Source organism: Engraulis encrasicolus, chromosome 12 (genome assembly GCF_034702125.1).
Source record: "Engraulis encrasicolus isolate BLACKSEA-1 chromosome 12, IST_EnEncr_1.0, whole genome shotgun sequence".
NCBI classification, from domain to species: Eukaryota; Metazoa; Chordata; class Actinopteri; order Clupeiformes; family Engraulidae; genus Engraulis; species Engraulis encrasicolus.
Genome location: NC_085868.1, coordinates 6,991,896 through 6,997,895, shown reverse-complemented (window position 1 = coordinate 6,997,895; position 6,000 = coordinate 6,991,896). Strand labels below are relative to the sequence as shown.

The 6,000-nt window shown below is 44.2% G+C and overlaps 1 protein-coding gene across 5 annotated transcripts in view; it reads right to left on the bottom strand.

The window, feature by feature from the left end:
• The window catches only part of LOC134459247 (R3H domain-containing protein 1), an 88,418-nt gene that overhangs the window by 16,250 nt on the left and 66,168 nt on the right, over positions 1-6,000 (bottom strand). The window lies entirely within an intron of this gene.

The following is a 6,000-nucleotide window of genomic DNA, read 5'->3' as shown; positions in this document are numbered from 1 at the left end:
GGAGAAGAGGAATTATTATTATTAGTAGTATGGTGGATTGCTGCATCTGCCTGGTTTGGTCAATTGGGGCTAAAAAATAATTGATTTTGTATCGATGTATCGATCCTACATCCAGCGATTCAATTTCGGTTCGTCCACCAAGATGAAGTGCTATTATTTGATTTATCGATTTTGTGGTATTATTTCAATCTTTTTGAGAGACACTTTATTTTCAAGGTGCATATTTAATGTATGTATTTTTTTCTTTTGTGCATTTGTTATTGTATTCATTTATCTGTTGTTAGCATTCCTTGTTGCCTGTGTATAATTTAGAATGCCAAGCTTTTCTTAAATATTGAAAAAAAAATATGCAAACAAAATCTAGTGGAATAGGTTGGAATAAAGTGAGTGATCAATGATTTTCTTTCTTCAAACTGTTAAAGCACATTGAGCTACATGTATTGTATTAATTGTGCAATAAAAACAGTTATTAGCATTTCAATTTAAACTGTAAAAAACACAATTTAACAATATAAAGTACAAATGATCTATCCAGTAGTAAAATCGCAACAACAACATGGTAAGTAACAATCTTATGATTTTATGTTCTCACGTACACGTACGTGATGTAGGCTCACAAATATTGTTCAAGACCATATTTTGTAAAATGTCAACATCTCGTTTTTAAAGGGCATAACAAGAAATGACAGAAAGGACTACTTAAGAAAAGAGGATCGATAAACGACAGGAGAGCGAATCGGCCGCCTCTTCCTCCAGCCGAAAGGTCATGGGGAACGGTCCGACTTTAAAAAGTACACATGCTCACCCAAGAAGACAGGCAAGGGAGAGAGACAGAGACAAAGGAGACTTTCAATACCAAGGGAGGTGAAGAAAAAGAGAGGAGGGAAAAACGACACACACAAAAAAACCACACGCATGTGCACACATACACACTAAAACGCTGCCAGTGTTTCAGGCATCTTGGTTTCGGAGTCAAGGTTGCCGGCAAGGAGGCTGTGGGTCGACGATTTGAACGCGGCGAGGTGAGGAGTGGGGTGGTTCTCTACCTCAGGCAACGGCGAATACTCATCCAGCGAGAGAGCGAGAGAGAGCGAGAGAGTGAGAGAGCGAAAGAGCGCGAGAGAGAGAGCGAGAGAGCGCGAGAGAGAGAGCGATAGAGCGCGAGAGAGAGAGCGAGAGAGCGCGAGAGAGAGAGCGAGAGAGCGCGAGAGAGAGAGCGAGAGAGAGCCCCGGTTCACTGGCCGGCCTCATTTTCTTTCTTGCCCTCTCTCTTTTTTACACATGCTTGCTACATCTTCCATCATTTAGGCTACCCATTCTTTTCTTTTTTTTCTTATCTTCCCTCGCTTCCTTCCTAATGGTTTCCCTTTCACCTTCCTTGGCCATTAGCTTCTCCTCAGACACACACGCACACACACACACCCACTACCTCTGCTCCCGCTCCCTCCTTCGTCTTTTTCTCCTCTTGTCTGCCACTTTCTCCACCTCCTCTGCTTTTCTCTATCCCTCATTCTCTCTACCTATCTCTCTCTGTCTCTCTCGTTCATTGCAATCCAGCCAGACAAGGAAGACAGACATACGCGCGCGCACACACACACACACACCTAAGAGACAAAAAGGGGCAAACTCGCATTGTATTGTGTGTGAAAATGTGAAAAAAATCACATCATATTGCAAGGGTTGGACAGAGGGGGAACAGAGATGAATCTGAAGTGATACAAAAGTGCAAGGCAGCAAAGCCAGAGAGAGAGACACAAAAAAGGATGAATGAAAAAATGAAACGGAGGGCAAAGGCAAAGAAGGCGATAGAGCCTGGAATTTCTATGAGAAAGGACAGAGAAAGAGAGGAGCACAATTGAGGCGGAGGACAGAGACACAGAGGGGCTGATGGCGAGGGCAGGTGGAAGAATGAGCAATTAAAAAAGTAGGAGAGGAGAGGGCAGAGCAAGGCAGAGAGAAAAGATGATAGGGCAGAGTACAGACAAAGAGAAAATGAGAAAGGGGGAGAGAGAGAGAGAGAGAGAGAGAGAGAGAGAGAGAATGCATGGGAAAAGATTGGGGGCAGAAAGAGAGATGAGTGGGTGTGCAAGGAAAGAGAAAGAGAGAGAGAGAGAGAGAGAGAGAGAGAGAGAGAGAGAGAGAGAGAGAGAGAGAGAGAGAGAGAGAGAGAGAACACTAGAGGTGGCAGTGATTGTGGAGTAGGGACCATGGTCTGATTCTTTTCCCCAGCCAGGGCACCTTGTGTGAGCTTCCTCCTATCAAGCTGTTTTTCGGCAATTATTTTCTTGTTTCCTCAAAGGGAGGTGATGGTTCTCTTCCTCATTGTTCCTTGGCTCGCTCTCTTTGTTTTCGTTTCTTTGTGCTCGCTCTCTCTCTCATTCTTTCATTTGCACTCTCACCCGTTCCCTCTCATTTGTTCTTAGCGCGCATGAAAGAAAAAGATGGCCACCTTTTCCTAAAATAATGCTCTCTCGCTCTGCCTCTCTTCTGTCGCTAGCATCTCCCTCGCTCTCTCTATCCATCGCTCTCTCTATCCCCCTCTCTTTCACAGCGAGGAGAAAAAGGCAGTTTCAAGCAAGCATCGCACTGTTCCCATGGAGACCTAACCTCCCCTCCCACGCACTGCGTAGGAGTTTGGCAAAGCTCTCTCCCTCTCGCTCCCTTTCTTTCTCCCTCTCACTCATGCTCCCTCTGTAGCTCTCTTTCCCTCTCTCTGTCAAGCACTCTCCCTCTTCCATGCGCCATCTCTTGCTAGCACTCCAAAATTTTGCATCGAGACGCACGGTAGCACAAAACAGCAATGCTATATCCACTATGCACAGTTACACAAGATCCAGCACACACACCCCCGCTCTCTCAAACGCAGAAACGCAAATCACACGCACACACACACAAACACACACACACACACACACACACACACACACACACACACACACACACACACACACACACACACACACACACACACACACACACACACACACACACACACACACACACACACCACACACACACACACACACACACACACACACACACACACACACACACACACACACACACACGCACACACACACAAACACACACCCAAATCAATGCAGGCCATTTTTCACTGTACACCAACTAATCGATAAGGCCATGAGCAACAGAATCATTACAATAGAAACTGCATGTATCAACACAAAGGGAAACGCTGCAAAAAAAAGAGCGCTACATGCAAAGTTAGAGTATCAGCTTTTCGATCTGAATTAATGCCCTCCACAACACGCTAACTGGACATTACACGGTGCGGCGTGACCAATGGGGGTGGACGGTTGGGTGGGCAAATGTAATAAACAGCGTGTACGTGCAAGAGTGGTACGAGGGTGCCGCACATGCGGTTTATTGTAGTATTGTGAATTTCAGACAGAGTGGTTGTTTTTTAAGACGTTTATAGGCGAGACGGTTTGAGGTAAAGAAGCTTGCAGTAGAAAAGCCTGGGCGTTCCAAGTCGGCAAGGAGGGAGAGAGGCGCATAGCAGGGACAGGGACAGGGACAGGGACAGGGACAGGAGAGGTTGGGACAGGAATGGACGGGACGGACAGGAGAGTAGAGTAGTGAGAGGCGGAAAAAGAGACCGGTTCACTGTGAGAACGTTTAGGCATCTCAGACAGTGCCTCGGCCCCGCATTCTGCCACCCGGCTTCACTGTGCATTTTTTCGTGAGTGTGTGTGTGTGTGTGTCTGTGTGTGCAAAATGATACCCTACCTTCAACAGTGTGTGCATGTATACGTGCATTGCGATTGTGGTACTTAAGTGTGTGCCATCTTTTTACTGCAATGTACAATAATGTGTATTACGGTAGTTCTTTGCGTACGCTTTGTATTTGTGTATTTATGCAAGATGACAGACACCTTAATTTCCTTCGGGATTAATAAAAGTACTCTACTCTACATAACAGAAACATTTTTAAAAAATATAAAACATTACGAATAGCACAGTCCATCAATGAGGAGAGAATAGCCATTTCCCTCCATTGTCTTGGGAGCCATTATATAGCTGAAGGAGGACATTACTGACCCACAGTGGGGGACAGCAGAGATGCATGATGGGTAATTGATGGCCTCGGAGCAGTGCAAGCTGGGTAATTTAAGCAGAGGATGGCAAGAGGATGTAAGGCTGGTGTGGTTAAATTGCCCATCCCTGAAGATTTGAAGACAAGGGCTTTCCCTTACTCAAGCACGCCACACACAATATCTGTCTCTCCCTCTCTCTCACACGCATGCACACATACCGTCTTTCTGTCTCACACACACTATCATTACAAGGCAGTTTATGCACGTGATGTCCACGACTCTTCAGTTCCACTGAGAGCCATTAAATGGGATACAGGCAAGGAAATATGGCACATTAGTCTTGTGCGAGAATAGGGAGTCAATGTCCTTAATCTGTTAATCTGCAGCGATCCATCCATCATCCCAGCCCCCTCTGCGGCCAGCTGACAAATGGCTGCAATATTACATATGACTTGCAGCAGTGCAAATGGCTGCAGTATTTTATGACTACTCTTGAGGGAGCGCCAACATGCAATCACCAAGTACGGACCACAGTACTAAAAAAATATATATATATAAAATTAACATAATAAATACATTTTAAAAATGCACCCACTATTGATAGTTTTAAGTCTAGACTGGAGACGAAGCTGTTCTCAGATGCCTTCCCTTAGCAGCTCTATATGATCCAACTAATTTGATGTTAATTATTTCATGTTTTATTTTCAGTGTTTTCTTTATTTCATTTTACTTTAATTTTTTTGTGAAACACATTAAACCGCATCTGTGTATGAAATGTGCTATAAAAATAAACTTTCCTTGCCTTACTAGTTACACAGATAAAACACTGATTTCACTTACAAAGTGGTGATGGTGGTGGGGTTGTCTTCTTTTATAAGAATTATGATCAATCAAAGAATTTGTATCCAAAACACTGGAGTTGAATTGTAAGTGTAAAGAGGACAAAGTTACATTTAACAGTTTTTTTTTTGTTTTGTTTTTTTAAATCTACAATGTTCTCATATGCTGCCGAGATAGTTAGTTTGCAGCAGTTGGAACACGCTCTGAAAATAAGTTGTCATATTTAACTTAGCAATGCTGTCACAACACAAAAACCGAAAAGACCTTTCAGTTTGCCAATTATACTGCCAATTATAACGAAAAGTTAACTTTGTGTTGGTGTTAGACTGAAGCGCTGTCTGTGTTCACAGCACCAAATAAACACGGCAGAATCAAGAGGGATTAAAGAAACAGTAATCATTATTCCAAAACTGCAGCCTTGTAAAGGAGGTCATAATGCAGAGAAGCAGGAGGTATCGTGCTGTGCGAGACAGCTAAACAAGCCTGAGCAGGATGCCTGGGTGATATCAAGTGAGGCTTGTTGCCTAGCCTGCTGCCACATTTCCACACTGACATTTAGGGCAAACAGACAAGACAGAGAGGCAGAGGGAAGACCCCCTGCAGAAAGAACAGCCACACACGCGCACACACACACACACACACACGATATGACACTATCCCCCAGAAGCCAGAGTCAGAACTAGGAGAGAGAGAGAGAGAGAGAGAGAGAGAGAGAGAGAGAGAGAGAGAGAGAGAGAGAGAGAGAGAGAGAGAGAGAGAGAGAGAGAGAGAGAGAGAGAAAACAGACTAGAACACAGACTAGAGAGGAAAAGGATGGAGGGTGACAGGCTGGAGAGAAAAAGAAGTGGAGGAGAAGAGAGGGATGCAAGAGAGGAGAAGAGGGGGAATGCAAGACAGAAAAGGAGAAGATATCCCGTGTGCCCACTGATTCATGACTGGAGAATGCGTGAGCAGAATGCTGTAGCAGGAGGAGAGTTTGTGTGTGTGCATTTCTTACTTGAAGAACTTCTGAAAGTACAAAAAGTTCTATTTGTGTGTCTCTATGTATGTGTGTGTGTGTGTGTGTATATGACTGTTGAAGGGACTATGTGAAGTGAAAAGT